The following is a 19,717-nucleotide window of genomic DNA, read 5'->3' as shown; positions in this document are numbered from 1 at the left end:
AGAAGTGCCGGTACTGTATTATAGACCCTAAATGTGTATTTTTTTTTTCAAATGGGCAAAAAAACCTAACAAACAAAAAAAACAACAACCTTAGACCCTCATTGAAAAGACAGCCAACTGACATTAGGGACCAGAATATCATAAGCTATGTTTCCATCTAAAATTGCGAATTTAATTAATGCGCAAAATTGGTATATTGCATAAAACATTTGCGAATAAAGCAGCGTTTCCATCCTATGTGTTCAAGAGAACAAAATCATCACTTCCTTGGTGCAAAATATGCGAAATATGCATTTCCATCCAGTGTTTTTTAATGCAATATCCCAAAATGCTCATAAAAATGAAATAGGTGGATTGAAACATAGTTATAGAGACTTGCGGCAGTAAGCAACAGCCTAGCAACCAACCAGAACACAATACATAGCAACCTCATAGCAATGGTCTACCAACCAATGGTCTACTTAGAATACCCTATCAACTGCACAGGAATGTGCTAACAACCTTTAAGAACACTTCAACAACTGCATAGCAACGCCCTGGAAACCACTCAGAATACTTTAGAAACATGGTTTTGAATGTGTAAGCATCACTCACATTGTCATCACTGTAACATAATTCAGAAAACAGTTGTGTACATTCGTGTTCATCGATCGCTGGGCAAAAAAAGCAACACTCACTCAACAAATTCTTTATTGGCTGAAGAAAAAGTCTTGATTCAGACAGACACTCATTGAAAGCAAATTAATATTGCACTGCTAATGACTCCCAGGCCGCTATAGAGAGCAGATACCATGATCAATCAGCTACATGGCTCCACCAACTCTCAACTCAATACTGATCAATGCTCTCTAATAAGCACCAATAAATCACAGTCCTGATGGCTTACTGGCTGAATCCAGTATCAATATCACTCAATTGCTTCTAATGAATATCCATACACAGCAGCAGAGCGTTAAATGGAAAAACAATGAGCAAATGCTGAGTAAGCACTATACAGAAACGGTCCTCACAAAGACAGTAAATCTTTCTTTGTTCAATCCATGTAGAATTTATGGCATAACGCTAAAATAAGCACACAAACAAATCACCATTTTGGATTGGTTGGTTCCGCACACTTATGTATGTGTTGTTATTGGATGATTTTAGGTGTATCAAAATGATTAGATCTTTTGTCTGCAATGCTGTACACACACAAAGACAAAGGAATCAAATTTCTGATGTTTAACAATCTGCTCATACCGAAAGTCATTTTAGGACATAACATTTTGTGTCCCCTATCCATCTACTGATGTAATAACACACTGTCTGGCCAAAAAAGCCACTGTTTGGATTTAGGCAAATGCTTAAGAGTCTATGAATGGATCATTATGCAGTTATTATGTGTCTAGAATGTTATATGTTTGGCAACCGTTCTTTTAACCCTAAAAGATGCAGTGTGTAGCTTTTAATTTCTTAAACAACCACGTAGGAAGACACATCATGGCCATATTTTAGGATGACAATGTCAAGATTCACCAGGGTTAAAATTGTGAAAGAATGGTTGGGAGGGAGCATAAAGAATAATTTTCACACATGAATTGGCACCTCTGAGTCCAGAACTTAATTTCATTGAAAAGTCTTTGGGATGTGCTGGAGTAGACTTTAAAGAGTGCTCACCTCTTGCATTGTCAAAACAAGATCTTGACTAAAAAATGATGCACCTCTTGATGGAAATAACAAAGACTTTGAAAAAATGAGCGATAAAAAAAGTGACTGGAAACATATAAATTGTAACTATTTTATGTTTGCTGATTCATATGAAAAAGTACAATTTTAGGGGGCATTTACACAATACCATTTTTAACTAAAAATTATGTGACAATAGCATTTTTAGGGATTGAAACTGCAAACATTTGAAATGGGTTTCAAAAATATCATTTCGGGTATCGTTTTTCAAAACGATACCTTTATCATCTTCGTTTAAAAAAAAAAACTTTTCAAAAACGCAAAGGAAAAACTTCTCCATTTTTAGTACATCGTTGTCATGTAAACATACCTGTAGAAAAAAAAAACTGATCACCCTCAGTGAGGCGTAAGCAGATTGTTCAAAATCATTTGAATGATATCATACAAATTCATATGAATTCCCCACCAATTTGCTAAAAAGTAAAATAGTTGCAAATTGCCATGAGAAAGTGTTGAAACTGCAAGTTTAGCCATATCAAATGAAATGCTATTAAATAAATTAATAAATGTCATTTTTCAGACACAAATGGTGTTTTCTGGGAATGGTTTTCCATGTATTTCAAGGTGGGAGTGACCAGGACAGTATAGAGATGCTGAGTAGATGTGCAGCCATATGTGTCATGTCCATGTCCCGACAGATGGGCTGGTCACTGCATCCCATCAGCCCCTTCTGCCAGCAGCATGATGGACCACTGTATGAGTCCCTTGGGAATCCCTGGGTGAGGCTTCATCATGTCAATGAACGAGATTGATCCTCCCTTTCCACCTTCACACACACATCTGCAGACTTTAAACACAAATACTCCTTTTCCTGCAATCTTTCTCTCTCTATCACTCACACATGCACTGATCCATCCCTCTCTAGCTGATCAAAGCATTATTCATCCCTCACAGGAAGAGGGCTGGGGGTGAGGTGGAGAAGAGGACCTTCTGTCCACTTATAAAACCATTAAAGTAGAACTAATTACACAACTTCACCTCCCACAACTATAATGGGTCATGTACTCAAATACTTGTGTGTCAAATGACAGGTCATCTGCTTATAGTTTATGCTTTTAAATTCTAACTCTTTAGAAGACTGGGATACAAAACAATTTTAGCGAACTTTTTCAAAATCTTAAGGAGACTTAATGGAGCTCTCAATTATATTTTTTTAGAAAAAAAATCCCTGATTCCTGAAGAATTTGATAAGTTCATATTGAGTTTTGCTGACTTTTAAGGTAACACATTATTTTAAGCTGACATAGTTACATGTTACATGTACATACATAGTAATAACAGTAAATTATGCATTATTACAAGTAACTACCCCTAAACCAAAACCTAAAGTAAGTACGGTAACACTTTATTTTAGTGTCATTGTTAGTTGCATATGCATCTAGTTACTATAATAACTATAAATTATGCATAATTTCATGCAACTAAACCTAAACCAAACCAAAACCTAATCCTAACCCTATAGTAAGTACACAAAGTTACTTAATATTACTCAGTAATTAAATAAATAATTACAGTTTAACAAAGACACGGTAAAATAAAGTGTAACCGTAAGTAGCCTACATTAAATACTATTACTCAGTACTTGTGTAATTACACTGTTTTTACATTATTTAAAATAAAAGTGTGCACAATTAAAAAAAAACTAATGAGATCTTATTTGAAATGAAGAAACATGAGGAAGAAAACATGTTTTTTTCTCAGGAGAAAAATCTGAAAAGCAGTAAATTTACGCAGAAGTCCATTTGCTTTAAGTTAATGTCATTGTGGTCTAGGAGAAACAATTGTGATTATATGTAAGAGTATTGTTAGTCTTACACATAGTGTTAGGCTGTTAGAGTAAATGAATGGATGTAAATCTGTCTGTGGAAAGAGAGTTCAATTTAGTCAGTATACACAAGGCAGAAGAAACGCTACCAAAACAAAAAAGTTTGTCTTAGGCCTGAGATGTTTGGCAGGCAAGTTGAATTTTTTTGACAGCTGAGGCATTTAAGCGCTACAAAATAACAGTATTAGGCTACAACATTCAGCCGTTGGGTCTGGCACCAGGCAGAGGCCCCCTGAGGAGGAGAGAGAATCAGCTGTTTCAGCATGCATGCGTTTGTTTGAGTGTCTGCGGGGAGGGCATGTGTTTTTACTGCCCTGCAATTCTGACATAAAAGCAATAAAATAAAATGATACTCCATGGAGAAAGAACAGTCTGTTCTGAGATTTGTGTGTGCATGTGTAGCTATGCATAAGTGTGTGGCTGCATGAAAAGAGGACTGATATGAATATATACCATATCATATGGGGGTAGTGGGGCCAGGGGTCCATTTGCTCTGGGATTTCTTTGGGAGGCACTTAGGCTGCGGTAAGCTGATGCCGAGAGGATCTGGACAGCTGGACTTGCTCATCTGTCTATCGGCTTTCATCAAAGAACAGCTTCTTCTGCCTCTACCCCAAAGGAGTTTCTTACAACCATCCTAAACTCTTACTCTGTGTGGGGTCCGGCATGATCATGTAGCCAAAATCGATTAAACTTTGATGTAACATTACAGTTTTCCTCAATCGCATCGCAGTTCTCGAACAAGATTTTTTTTTTTAATCAAAACAATAAGTTCAGACCTCTAAACAAGTCAGATTTTAGTTTCTTATTTAACAGTAGAACCGCTGGGGGTCGCTGTATACCTAAAACCGCGATGCGGGTAAATTTTACCCACGCACATTACACCTGTTTTTATATGGCTAAAGAACATATTATTTCACTGTATTATGTCACTGTCTTCACAAAGAAGTGTCTAGAGTCATAAATGATTATGTCTTGTCATCAACTATATTTTTGTCCTGTTGTTTTATGTTCAAGGCTTTTTTTATGCAGGTCACACTAATCACTTTTCATAACGGTCAAGCTAAACAAGTCTGCACTGACAACGAGAATTAGAAGGAAGTAACAAGAACAGACTCAGTCTAATTTTTTTCAGAGGCTCTGGATCGCTGTACAAATGAGCCATCAGATTCTGAGCCGACCCAGGACGTGTCACTGATCTCACCACCATCAGACTCTCCTTCACTCACGGCATTTAGGGCTTCTACCTCTTCGGCATCCATAAATTGCCGGCTTTTACTCATTGTGACTTTATTTATGAAACTGATGACCGCTAATTCAGTAAGTGAAAGGCGTTGCTTAGCAATGTACAATGTTTAAACATAAGGGGGCGCGAAAATGACCGCGCGAACATACAGGCATTATATAGCGGGTAAATTTGACCCATGCGGCGCTTATAGGTATAAATGCCCCGTTTTATGATCTGGTTCTAGTGTTAAAGGTGCCCTAGAACTTTTTTTAAAAAGATGTAATATAAGTCTAAGGTGTCCCCTGAATGTGTCTGTGAAGTTTCAGCTCAAAATACCCCATAGATTTTTTTAAAATCATTTTTTAACTGCCTATTTTGGGGTATAATTAGAAATGAGCCGATTCAGGGTGTGTGGCCCTTTAAATGTCCTGCTCCACGCCCCAAGAGCTTGCGCTTGCCTTGAACAACATTAAAAAAAGTTCAAACAGCTAATATAACCCTCAAAATGGATCTTTACAAAGTGTTCGTCATGCAGCATGTCTAATCGCGTAAGTACAGTGTTTATTTGGATGTTTACATTGATTCTGAATGAGTTTGAGGCTATGCTCCGTGGCTAACGGCTAATGCTACACTGTTGGAGAGATTTATGAAGAATGAAGTTGTGTTTATGAATTATACAGACTGCAAGTGTTTAAAAATGAAAATAGCGACGGCTCTTGTCTCCGTGAATACAGTAAGAAACGATGGTAACTTTAACCACATTTAACAGTACATTTTCGCTATTGTTCTTGCTTGCTTACCTAGTCTGTTGATTCAGCTGTGCACATCCAGACGTTCTGCCCTTGTCTAATGCCTTTCATAATGTTGGGAACATGGGCTGGCATATGTAAATATTGGGGGTGTACACCCCGACTGTTACGTAACAGTCGGTGTTATGTTGAGATTCGCCTGTTCTTCGGAGGTCTTTTAAACAAATGAGATTTATATAAGAAGGACGAAACAATGGAGTTTGAGACTCACTGTATGTCTTTTCCATGTACTGAACTCTTGTTATTTAACGATGCTGAGGTAAATTCCATTTTTGAATCTAGGGCACCTTTAAGCAAACTGCATGTGTTTTGGCACATGTGTGCAAAAGAGTAAGTACAATTTGCCCAATAACTAAATGCATGGCTTGTTGATCATAACTGATGAGTTGATTCACAGTGAAATTGTCAAGCTTCTAAACATTGTTTTATCATGTGAGCCATCACATGCACATCTATGCATTCCATTATCAAAATTTGACAGACACGGATGTATAATCCATGCTAAATTGGCAAATGGTCTGCCATTGCAATGAAATAGGAATCACAATCTTACCAATGAACCAATCAAGTTTGGAAGTGTAAAAATGGAGTTTGCCCTGCACAATCACTGCCATTTTTGAACATAGAGGAACGTCACAACTCTGTTTGTGTAGAAATGTGTTTCATGTAATGTAAGAGAATATGAAGATATGTAAGAATGAGTGGTGGTGTCAGGGGAAGACATAATAGAGTGTCTAAAAATGAAAAAGCAACTGTGAATTTTCAGTTTACATGTTCATTTTAATTTTCTTTTTATACAGTATTGACTTTTCCCAGTAAGTTATTACGGTAACACTTTATTTTAGGGACTTTTAACTAGTTGCTTATTAGCAAGCATATTAATACAATATACGCTATTTATTAGTACTTATTAAGCACATATTAATGCCTTATTCTACATGACCTTATTCTACATTTCTTAATTCTACCCAATACCTAAACTTTACAACTACCTTACTAGCTATTAATAAGCAGTAAATTAGGAGTTTATTGAATACATGTTCCCTTAAAGTGTTACAATTTTTCCTTGAAATCTGTATCTAAAAAGCTCAGTGCGATACACATAGCATTCAACTAGACAAAACTGAAATTGTTGTATCATACTGAAAGCAACAGCAAAGTGTCAACAAAAAAGTACATTTTAAAAAAAAAAGCATGAAATTTGCCTATAACAAATGTTTCCATGGTGAAAAAAACAATGACATGGCTTAAATAATGACACACTTTTTACCTTGGTGGCATTGGTCTATTTACTGACACACACTAAAGTGTTTTAAAGTGTTAGTTCACCCAGAAATTAAAATTCTGCCATGTTGTTTCACACCCGTAAGACCTTCGGAACACAAATTAAGATATTTTTCATAAAATCCGATGGCTCAGTGAGGCCTGCATTGCCAGCAAGACAATTAACACTTCAGTGCCCAGAAAGCTATTAAATATTTAAAACAGTTCATGTGACTACAGTGGTTCAACCTTAATGTTATGAAGCGGCAAGAATACTTTTTGTGCACCAAAAAACTAAATAACGACTTTATTCAACAATATCTAATGATGGGTGATTTCAAAACACTGCTTCATGAAGCTTCAAAGCTTTACGAATCATTTGTTTCGAATCAGTGGTTTGGAGCGTGTATCGAACTGCCAAATTTCACATCCCCCAGAGGTGAACCATTGAAATTTCGAAACACTTATGACATAACAAAGCCTCATTTACTGAAACCACATGACTTTATCTCTTTTTTAACACTTTATAATTCAGAAAATACTGTGAACAGTCAATAATAATAATTATTATTATTAATAAAATAAATAAATACATTTTCACACTTTTTCTTTGAATTAAAACATATATAATCTGGCAAAATATAAATGAACAAATCCCTCTGGAAAAACCTTCAGAATATAGATAGGAATAAAACTGTAATGTTTGTTATATGTAGTGCTTCTGAAGTGGAGATATATCAGTTTAGGAGAAAATGGCCTTTAAAAATATGTATTGTAATTGAAATCTGTAGACACAAATAGATAAAGTGCCAAAAAATAAATGCTGAAAGTTGGATTTTGGATGTTTTCTTAACACTAGTCTGAAAAAACACTTTATTAAAAGCCAAAAAGCCCAAAATCTCAAAATTGAATGACAGTGATTTAGCCTGTCGCCTTAAATGAGTTCATACATTTTGCAAGCATGCAATAGAGTTTTTAATGTCCCATGCAGCAACAGTTGTGACAATTGCACTTACAGTTTAGAGAACTGAAGACTGTTTTGAAAAATGTGCCAAAGCCATTGAGAAAAACTGTAATTACATTCATAATTTGTCAGAACTTTTATGTTAAGTAAGTAAGAGTCAATTTTGTAATAATAACCTGCTGGCTATAAACACACTTATGAAATATGCTTTGAATTGAAATTATTCTATTATGTTAGAAGAAAGAGACCATAGAATCATGAGAAAGACAAGAATCTAGCAATAATTTTAACTCAAAATCAGTTGCCAACGGTCAAGTTAAGTCATCTTTAGTTAGATAGCACTTTATACAATTGACTGTTTCAACGTAGCTTCACAGTAATAGGAAAATAATTTAACTGTGTAAAGTTCAACAGTTATGAAATGAGTTCAGTTCAGCTCTACAGAAGACAATAGTAATCAGTTCAATGTTGATTTAATTCAGTTCAGCTCCATGGTCAATTATACACTTCAGCAGTTATTAAACAAAATGACTTGAATGGAAGAATTCTGCAATTGACCAATCAGAATCAAGTGCAGAAATCTTTTGAAAGTTGATTTCCTGAATGTGTTGTGTAAGATCCATCTGTGCTGCTAAGCACTGAAATGTGTGAAGGGTCTGGAGTGGGTGGCTTGTGACTGAGTGTTTTCTGTCTCTTGAACCACTTCAAGATGATACATGTCAAGTGTTTGAATTGCATCATTCTTATGACTGTGACATTTCTCACAACTATAATAATGTTAATGTATCAGGTGATGTATTGGAGGTGTTTAAAGTTACAGGTTACAGGGATGATGTTTGCAAACAGCTCCAACATGGGCCTAGACTACAAGTAACCAGATACATAGTTGGTTTGGTCACCATTGTATTAGAGATTTTATAATTTGTCAAGCTTAACAAAGGAGTATACACATTATCACAATATATACCTAGGCGTATGGAACACTTAACTACTGCGATCCTTCAGAAGAGAAAAGAAAACTTTGTGGTCCGATCACGCCACCTGCTGGTAATACAGGTAAATAATAACTGTTTGATTTACGCAGATAGGAACGTTCTCAGAACATGGAAAACGTTCTGGCAAGGTTCTTTCAAAGTTATAAGCAAACATTCTACCAGTAACGTTATAGAGTTTAGAATTAAATGTTCTCAAAATGTTAGAACTAAAAGGTTATTTAACTTGTAGCCTGTATTTTATTAATGGAACTTTTTTTTTTCCCTAAAACATTTTAGTTATATGTTTGTGTAATGTTTTTTAATGTACTTGTTTCAGAGAACATTCAAAACTAACTCATAATGTAATAATGTTTACAAAATGATAAAAATCGAATGTTCTCTCAAATAATCCACATACATTTTTTGTTGTTGTTGTTGTTGTTGTTGTTTTTAACTGTGCGTTTTAAATGTTCAGACAACATTCAAAAATAACGTTTTCATAACTTAACGGGATAAAAACTTAATGGGTTTAGCAAAACGTTCTTAGAACATACTTTTGTTAGCTGAGTGCTTCAATCCTTATTACACATGTACACAAACATTAAACTAAGCTAAGATCGTGATATGCTAGCCTAGCTACGGCAAAGGCCTAAGTCATATTGAGGTTGGTTGAAAAGCACTGCTATTTTGTTGAATACAAATTGTGAACTAATGTAAATTAGTTCTTCAAGAGATTCCAGCACCAATGGAGTTAAAAACAAATGATATCCAGGCAAGGTAACTTCCTTTTACAGACTTGACCTCTTATAAAATGGCAACAAACACTGGCAGGTCATGAGCTGTTTTGAAGTTCATGATTGTTTGAATGTAAACCTAAAATTCCAAACTGAACTTATATCAAACTATGAGTAATCAAACAGTTATGATGTTTGTACTGTACATTAGTCTTCCCACCAATGATCTTGTATTATGAAAGCGCAGAGTGGATAATGGAGAGATTTAGTGTCTTGGGGCAATTCTGTTCAGGTTTTCTGCACGGAAGCACAAAAAAACAAAACATTTAGTGTTGATTATTAATAATGATTATTTAGTGTGGATGAAGCCTTGTTTAGTTCAGTTGTGTTCAGTTTTTCATTCAATTTTTTATCTGTCCTTGTCTCTATCAAAAATACCTATAATGTGGAAGACATTGCGTTCTTATTCCAAAACATGGTAATGTGGGTCGTGGTTTAAACAATTTGAGACCCATAGTTTTGACATCACATGCAACGAAATGTTATGAAAGGATTATCCTTGGTCATTTAATTTCAAGATCCTTTACAATTTGCACACAGAAAAGGTGTGGGAGTAGATGATGGCATACTTTTTATATTGCATAATATTTATAGTCATTTGGAAACAACTGCCAGTTCTGTTAGGATTATTATTTTAGTGCTTTTAAAACAATACAACCACATTTTGGCTGATGAATTGTTGCGTTTTAACCTACATAGTACAACTATTATTTGGGTATTGGATTAGCTTTATGCTGACCCCCATTACATAAGGCTGGGTGATAAAATGTCTGATATGATATTGACGGACTATAGGCACACTCAGACATCTTGCTGTCTACAAAAGTTTTCTGATGATACTGCCCTTGTGGGTCTAATAAATCAAAGTAATGATGTGGACTATAGAAGAGAGGTTGAGTTATTTGTTACATAGTGTAACAAAATTTCCTAAAATTGAATGTGAAGGAGACCAAGGAGTTGATCATTGATTTCAGAAGAAATAATGAAGAGATACTACCACTGACAATTGTTGTCCAGGATCATAAATATCTTGGTGTTCATTTGGATAATAAACTAAATTGGAAGAAGAAAGTGAGGCTGCTTTTGAAAAGGCACAATCAAGATTATTCTTTTTGAGAAAGTTGAGTTCCATTGGCATTTATTAGGAAGCTTTTTTATGTCTTCTATCAGGGAATTTTGGTCAGTGTTTTGATGATAAAAATAGGATTAATAAATTGATTAGAAAGGCTGGTTCGGTTATTGGTGTTATTCCTGATCCACTTGAGGTTACGGTGGAAAGGAGAACAAGGACAAAATTAACAATGATCCTGTCTTCTGAAAGTCATCCACTATACGGTATTTTTAGTGGCAATAAAAGTTAATTTAGTGGAAGATGTCTTAGTAGTTATCGATTCAGAATGTCTTTTATTCCAACTGTAGTTCGGTTTTTTAATTAAGTTGTGTTGTTTGTTTTTTTTTTTTTGCATGGATTGATAGTATTTTTTTAATGTGCAATTTTTTTAATGTGCAATTGGATTTATAGTATTTTTTTTTTTTTTTTTTATGTATTGTTTTTAATGTGCAATTGTCTATTTTTGTTGTTTGTTATGGTGGCAGATGAGTTTCCCCATACAAGGATTAATAAAGTTTTCTAATCTTTTTTTTTTTTTTTCCTGTAATCTTATAGCAGCATACTTTTATAAAATATGCCCTTGTGAACTTGTTAACAACAAACCTAGATGGAAAAGAATGTTATCTTCTCCATACTACAGAGAGCGCTGTATGACCACAAGATGACAGAAAAATCCCACTGAATGCGAATCATCTCATATCTCACTCAGATCGGTAATTCTGGTTTCTAGTTCATGTTCTTCTGTAGATATACAGCGCTGGGTAGGTTACTTACAAATTGTAGTGTGTTATTGAATACATTAAAACGTGTTTAAAATTGTAGTTAGTAACGATACATTACCCATTTTAGGTAATATAATCTGACTGTTTTTTGATTACTTTTGACTTTACTTTTAGCCTTAACTAGTTTATCATATTGATTTGAATACAAAAAAAAAAAAAAAAAAAAAAAAAATGAAGTAATTTTTCATAATTTTCAAGTCAAAATTAATCATTAGCTACATTAACGTCAGGGTTTCCCAAACTGGGGTTTGTGAAGGAACTGCAGGGGGGTTGTAAGTTAATGAAAAGGTAATAATTAATTAAACCATAAAAATGTGAATTTTTTAAATAAAAACAATCAAAATAAATTAAAACACACACACAAAAAAAATATTAAAGGGTTAGTTCACCCAAAAAAATGAAAATTCTGTAATGTATTACTTACCCTCATGCCGTTCCACACCCGAGAATATTTTTGGAGCGCCAAAAAAAAAAAAAAAAAAAAAAAAAAAAAACGACTTATTTAGTGATGGCCGATTTCAAAACACTGCTTCAGGAAGATTCGGAGCACAAATTAATCAGTGAATCGAATCTGCTGAACGGAGCGCCAAAGTCACGTGATTTCAACCGTTGGCAGTTTGACACGCGATCTGAATCATGATTCGACACATTGATTCATTTGTGCTCCGATACATCATGAAGTGTTTTGAAATCGGCCATCACTAAATAAGTTGTTATTTATTTTTTTATTTATTTTTTGGTGCTCCAAAAATATTCTCGTCGCTTTATAATATTAATATTGAACCACTGTACTCACATGAACCGATTTAAATATGTTTTTAGTAACTTTATGGATCTTGAGAGAGGAAATGTCATTGCTCCCTATGGAGGCCTCACGGAGCCATCGGATTTCAACTAAAATATCTCAATTTGTGTTCAGAAGATTAACAAAGGTCTTACGGGTGTGGAACGGCATGAGGGTAATAATAAATTACAGAATTTTCATTTTTGGGTGAACTAACGTTAACCCTTTAAATATTTTCTCACAGCAATTCGTACGTATTTTACGAGGTGGCTAACGTACGACCCGTCACTGGGGTTTAGACAAATCGTATGAATTCCTACGACCCTAGCCACCTCGTAAATATATGAATTGTTCGTGAGATAGCGTTGTAACGTTGGCAAATCCACAAAACTGGACGACTTTCTGAACATATAAGCAATAGGCTATTTTAGAAAGGACCATTTAAAAGAGTAAGAATTTGTGAGAATCAATAAATTATGAATAATTTACTTCCATTTTGTGAATATTAAGTATGTAATCAATAAAAAAATGAACTAGTCTGATTATGAGTATTTTATATGTAATATAGCCTAATTATAAAACATCCTATAATCTTTAGAACCTCATTACATAATCCAGATTACATGGAATCAGTTACTTCCCGCACTGTATACGACTCTTGACTTAATCCATTTGGGAATTGATTGTATGGATGCTTCACGCATGAATTCACCAGACATTATTTTGAGTTTATTAAAACTGTACCCAAACACATGTCTGACAGACAGGTTATACAGGTCATATAAAGTACAATAAAGTGTAAACATTCAAATGGGCGTTAGTGCTAAAAGGTAATGAAGGCTTAAATAAAAGAGTGTTACATAATAGAAAGTTTGAGTAAGGCTACTGAGAAGTGAGAGTATTGCAGCTATAGGGAGGATATTAGCTCATGTATACTTCATCTAGATTACTCATCTCAGCTGTGCTGGAACAGTTTGTTTCTGCAGTTGCTTCCACATTTTGATGGAGGAATTTACTAAATAGGAAATTATGAATGAAACAAAAGTCACCCCACCAATGATGGCCCTAGTTACTTATGTTTAAGCCTTATTGTACTTGTGTGCTCTTGATCCTCTCTCCCCAACAGTTTGTTAATGGCAGACTCAAGTGCCCGGTGTGAAAATAACAACAAACACATGCAAGCCAGCATCTGATTCTATCCCTGACACCTTTAAACACTCACAAGGTCAGGTTGGAAAATTCATGACGGACGCAAAGAGCAGCTATGAATGTAACTGGCATGTCTGAACACTGCAGAGTTAAAATAGACAGGAAGCTGTCCATGGGACATTGATATGCTCACACTGAGCGTCATGAATCCTGATAGGCGTGCGATGTAGCTGCTCTTAAAACAGTTTCTTCTTTTGAACACTGTTTCTTCATGTAATCACAGACAGATTCGATGAGATCAGATCACTGTGTGGAGCACCGGCTGTTGTCAGACTCCTTGTGTATTCAAAAATCTCACTGGATTATTACAATTAATGACAAAATGAATGTTTGGACATGTGAACAGATATTTCCTATTGACACACAACAGCAAAAGATATAAATAACTAGCTTAAAACCTTTTTTGGGGGGTGAAAAAACTGAGACTAAGACTTTTGCGCAGTACTGTATATATATGTTGTCACAGTTCCCTCTGTTCCCGGACTCCATTTCCCGCACCATGTTTCCCATGTTTCCGCACCTGCACTCACTTCCTCGTCTTCTCCCCATCATCACGGATTACCTGCACCTGTTCCTGATCATCTGCACACCCTTTATAATGGACTCACTCCGTGCACTCCTTGTCTGTTCTAGTCTAATGTGTTTTGGTTGTGTGAAACTCCTCTCGTTTAATAAATACCCTTATATTGTGGATTTCCGTATACACCTCGTCTCTACCACACCAACACGTAACGTGGGTGGGTGGGTGGGTGGGTGTGCATGTGCATGTGCAGTGTTTCTCAACTCCAGTCCTCGGGACCCACTGCTCTGCACATTTTGTATGTATCCCTTATTTAACACACCTGATTTAGATCATCAGCTCGTTAGGAGAGACAGCATGAACTGAACTGAGTGTGTCAGATAAGAGAAACATACAAAATGTGCAGAGCAGTGGGTCCCGAGGACTGGAGTTGAGAACCACTGTGTGTGTGTGTGTGTGTGTGTGTGTGCTTTGATATCACATTTCAAACCCAACAGTTTTCATCATGTAAGCTCTGTGTAAGAGCACACCAGTGGGTTAAAATAGTGAACTCCTAAAAAAGGAAGTTTTAAATATTTGTATCCTAAAAATGAGAAGTAAATTGCTGAATATATTTGTTAATGTTAGTTGCACTGCATGCATCATATGCTTTTTAATTTAGTGTTCTGCAGTCACACAATATATTACTTGCTCTTAAATCTCTTATTCCGACATAAATTATTAGGAGGTTTTTATCTTAAATATCATTCTTTATAGAGGTGCACATAGAAAAAGTCTCTAAAACATGACGTGTCCCTCACTAACATGGCCAGAGTACACTATCCATCTCAGACAGTCTGAGGTCATGTTATTATGTAGAGTAAACAGAACCATCATGACCCAACATCTTGTATTTCTGACCCACAGCCACATTGGCAGTTTTATTGGACTTTGAGACTATCTGCAGAGATTACTTAAAACTATGTGTACGTGGACTGTTAAACCTGCAGTGGGTGTGTTTATTTATTTGCAGTTGACATCCGAGTTAGAATTTCAAGTGGGCAAAATGTTGAATCTGAAAGGTAATATTAGCCTATATGTGAGGAGCCCAGGCAGGTGCATGAACCGACAAACACTGTTGAAACTTATAGTTTAAGCTTGGAAAATATAAATGCAAATATATTTTTCAAATAAAGATTTTTATGTGTCTGCAGAAATGATGTTATGGAATCTGTCAAGCAATTGTGTCTTTCAGGGAGTAATGCATCATTTAAAAAAAAAAAGTAATAAAAAAAATATGCATTTCTCCTTTTTGTTTTTCTGTTGGTCTTCGTTATTGTTTTGAGTTATTAAAAAAATCTTGCTTTAAATACAAAGGTTGCTATGTGTGATTTAATTATTTAATGAACCTCATGTTTTGACTTACAGAGAGTGTTTCTGGGAGAACTCGTCTTGCTCTTTAATTTCTCTGTCCTGGGAACAAATGTAAATCCCTCTTTGTCAAAGTCCATATAAGCATCCATTATTTCCAGTCAAAATAAAGGCATGGAGGAAAACTACTTTCACAGATTCCCTAAACAGATGACAACATTGTCAAAATGATACCCATTCACACGGATCTGAATAAAAACGCTGTATTATGCATGCCAAGCCAGTAGTTGGCAATGTCACTTTGTAAAGAAACTCTACACGACTGTAGACTAAACACGTAATATGAATGCTAATGACGTCACCGTTTTCACGAATTCTCATTTTTGTAGTTTAGAAAGAGAATAACGGTATCCCTTTCAAAAATGAGCACTTTGAAAGTTTTCAAAAGTTTGCATTTTCAGGTCCTCAAAACGCTGTTGTTGTGTAAATAAACAGACAATTTTTAGGTGAAACGTGGAATTGTAAAAATGGTGACGTCATGCTCATGCATATATATATATATATATATATTTATATATATACATAGATGCCTCATTAGCTGTTTCTATGGGCCGCTATACGTAAGCCGTCTGCCATACTGGAACGGTCAAAGCTGGTCAGTGAACATTTGAGAGCAAGTTGACTTTGCATGTATGAATATCTATATCTGCAATAGTCTTCAGCAGGTGATTTTAATAATGTTACAATACAACAAGACAAAGGCGTCAGCTAACACAACATCAAAAAGTAAAAACATTTAAAAGTACCATAGCCTATTATATATGAATACATATAAAAACAAACACACTAACACATTCTCACCTGTGAAATGTACTCCCATTTCATTGGGAATTTAAATCTAGGTGGTTTCACAATCAGAAGCTGCACAATGTTGTGGCATCATTGATTCTTACTGTGAGTGACGACATGAAGTGACATCGCCAACTACTGGCCTGGCATGCATACTACAGCATTTTTAGACATTTTTGCAGATCCGTGTAAAGGAACAGTTTTGACAACGTTGCCGTCTCTAAGCGAAAAACATAATGGAAAACTTTTCAGTTTTACATTGTTGTCATGTAGACATAGGCCCACCCTTCGTTTATATATAATGTGCAGAATGTTTAGGTCAGTCGTTTCAAAATAAAAATGTGCTAATCAGTTTTGGAAAAAAAAAAATAAAATATGTAGCCTACAAACCCGATTCCAAAAAAGTTGGGACACTGTACAAATTGTGAATAAAAAAAGAATGCAATAATTTACAAATCTCATAAACTTATATTTTATTCACAATAGAATATAGATAACATATCAATTGTTGAAAGTGAGACATTTTGAAATGTCATGCCAAATATTGGCTCATTTTGGATTTTAATGAGAGCTACACATTCCAAAAAAGTTGGGACAGGTAGCAATAAGAGGCCAGAAAAGTTAAATGTACATATATGGAACAGCTGGAGGACCAATTTGCAACTTATTAGGTCAATTGGCAACATGATTGGCAACATGATGGGCAGAGGATCACCAATTCCCCAAATGCTGCGGCAAAAAATAGTGGAGCAATATCAGAAAGGAGTTTCTCAGAGAAAAATTGCAAAGAGTTTGAAGTTATCATCATCTACAGTGCATAATATCATCCAAAGATTCAGAGAATTTGGAACAATCTCTGTGCGTAAGGGTCAAGGCCGGAAAACCAAACTGGATGCCTGTGATCTTCGGCACTCCATTACATACAGGGATGCTACTGTAATTGAAATCACAACATGGACTCAGGAATACTTCCAGAAAACATTGTCGGTGAACACAATCCACCGTGCCATTCACTGTTGCCGTCTAAAACTCTACAGGTCAAAAAGAAGCCATATCTAAACATGATTCAGAAGCGCAGGCCTGTGGCAAAGTGGAAAACTGTTCTGTGGTCAGACGAATCAAAATTTAAAGTTCTTTTTGGAAAACTGGGACGCGTTGTCATCCGGACTAAAGAGGGCAAGGACAACCCAAGTTTTTATCAGCGCTCAGTTCAGAAGCGTACATCTATGATGGTATGGGGTTGCATGAGTGCGTGTGGCATGGGCAGCTTACACATCTGCAAAGGCACCATCAATGCTGAAAGGTATATCCAAGTTCTAGAACAACATATGCTACCATCCAGACATCGTTTCTTTCAAGGAAGACCTTGCATTTTCCAACATGACAATGCCAGACCACATACTGCATCAATTACAACATCATGGCTGCGTAGAAGAAGGATCCGGGGACTGAAATGGCCAGCCTGCAGTCCAGATCTTTCACCCATAGAAAACATTTGGTGCATCATAAAGAGGAAGATGCGACAAAGAAGACCTAAGACAGTTGAGCAACTAGAACCCTGTATTAGACAAGAATGGGACAACATTCCTATTCCTAAACTTGATCAGCTTGTCTCCTCAGTCCCCAGATGTTTGCAGACTGTTATAAAAAGAAGAGGGGAAGCTACACAGTGGTAAACATGGCCTTGCCCCAATTTTTTCAGATGTGTTGATGCCATGAAATTTAAAATCAACTTAATTTTCCCTTAAAATTATACATTTTCTCTGTTTAAACATTTGATATGTCATCTATGTTGTATTCTGAATAAAATATTGAAATTTGAAACTTCCACATCATTGCATTCTGATTTTATTAACAATTTGTACAGTGTCCCAACTTTTTTGGAATCGGGTTTGTATATTTGACTGAGTAAAAATATAGTCTGCACTGCACTTGTTTTGTTCACTGTATCTTTATTATTATTATTATTATTATTAATTTAGCAGATGCTTTTATCCATAAGAAACGTATAAATGAGGAGTATCCCAATACATTGTCAAAAGTCAAAAGTTTGGACACACACACCTAATGAGTCACATGAGCATTTCCACATTATAAAATCATCAAAACTATGAAATAACATAAATGAAAATATTTTAATTATGTAGTAAAAAAAAAAAAAAAAAAAATCAAAACTACCTTAAACTTTAAATTCCTCTAAATAGTAGCCACCCTTTGCTTAGATTACGGCTCTCTAAATCTTGGCATTCTGCCAAACAACTTCAAACAAAATTATAAAAAAAAAAAAAAGGCACTAGTAAAAAGGAGTTTCCCTTAAAAGAACATTTTTTTCTTAATCTGAAGAACATTTTAAAAATCTAAACATTTTCCCACTATAAAGTCAATACTTCTTTATGGAACTGCCAATGCCAATTAAAACATTTATTTTTAAGAGTGTGCACAATATATTTGTCTACAAAACTATTTACGCAGTAGCAAGCCTTTAGATCAAAAGGGTAGGTGAAACAGTCAGGTGTATCCAGACTACTATTGTATATTACATCCTGTTTTAATTAAAAAATAAATTCATACTCTGTGAACCTGATAAGCTGACCTGACATGGGTACAGAAGGTGCCTGTGCTTCAAAGCTATTGCCACAATGAGAACAATTCTCACATACTGTACACACATGCACACACAAATCAAACCCACCCCCTCGCTTGTGACTTTCCATAACACCTGTGGCTATGTATAGCGCAGAACAGCGGTCATGTTTGACAACACACTCATGTGAGATGATGAAGGGAAATTTACAAGTATCTTTCATGACTTACAGATGGGAAAGCTACAGAGTTTCATTCATGAATGAGCAATTTCTACATAAAACCAGTGGGATGATGGTCACAGCAAGGTCATTGCTCCACCAACTTCTCATGAAACTTTTTCATGATTATAACAATAAGCTACAAAAGGCCATTGTTGCTTGATGTTATAACAGAAATACACTAAATGAGAAGGGCAGAGTCAAGGTCAGGGCTAATGTTGGGGCTTCTGGTCATGCGACAATGTTTTGCAACAAATCAATATGGTGACTATGTCATGAGGTAAAAGAGAGCAGTAAAACTTCAAGGCTCCCCATGTGAAATACCAATAAATAATCAGTTTCATGTTGGCATTTGTTCCATGTGCTTGTGCAGACAAGCAAAACGATCTCTGGACAGATTTTGAAATTTGTCATTTTGTCCCAGACAGGTAAATAACAATCAGGACTGAATCTTTCAACCAATGGCAAGTGCCTCATACAGAGACACAAAATTATCTAAAACCTATTTCATATTAAGATAATATCTTAAAGGAAAAATTAACAAATCAACTTCAGATTGATAGCATTATGAATTCTGAGATTTATTTTTTTAGAATGGTAACATTACAACCAGCTAAGGCTAAAGCATTTAATAATCTTAGTTAATGTTCATTTCAACATTTAATAATATATTATTGAAATGAAAAGTTGTATCTGTTAATATTGTTTAATGGACCTGAGCTAACA

The sequence above is a fragment of the Chanodichthys erythropterus genome, chromosome 15 (genome assembly GCF_024489055.1).
Source record: "Chanodichthys erythropterus isolate Z2021 chromosome 15, ASM2448905v1, whole genome shotgun sequence".
NCBI lineage: Eukaryota > Metazoa > Chordata > Actinopteri > Cypriniformes > Xenocyprididae > Chanodichthys > Chanodichthys erythropterus.
The sequence above is the reverse complement of the archived record's forward strand: the minus strand, read 5'-3'. Positions refer to the sequence as shown.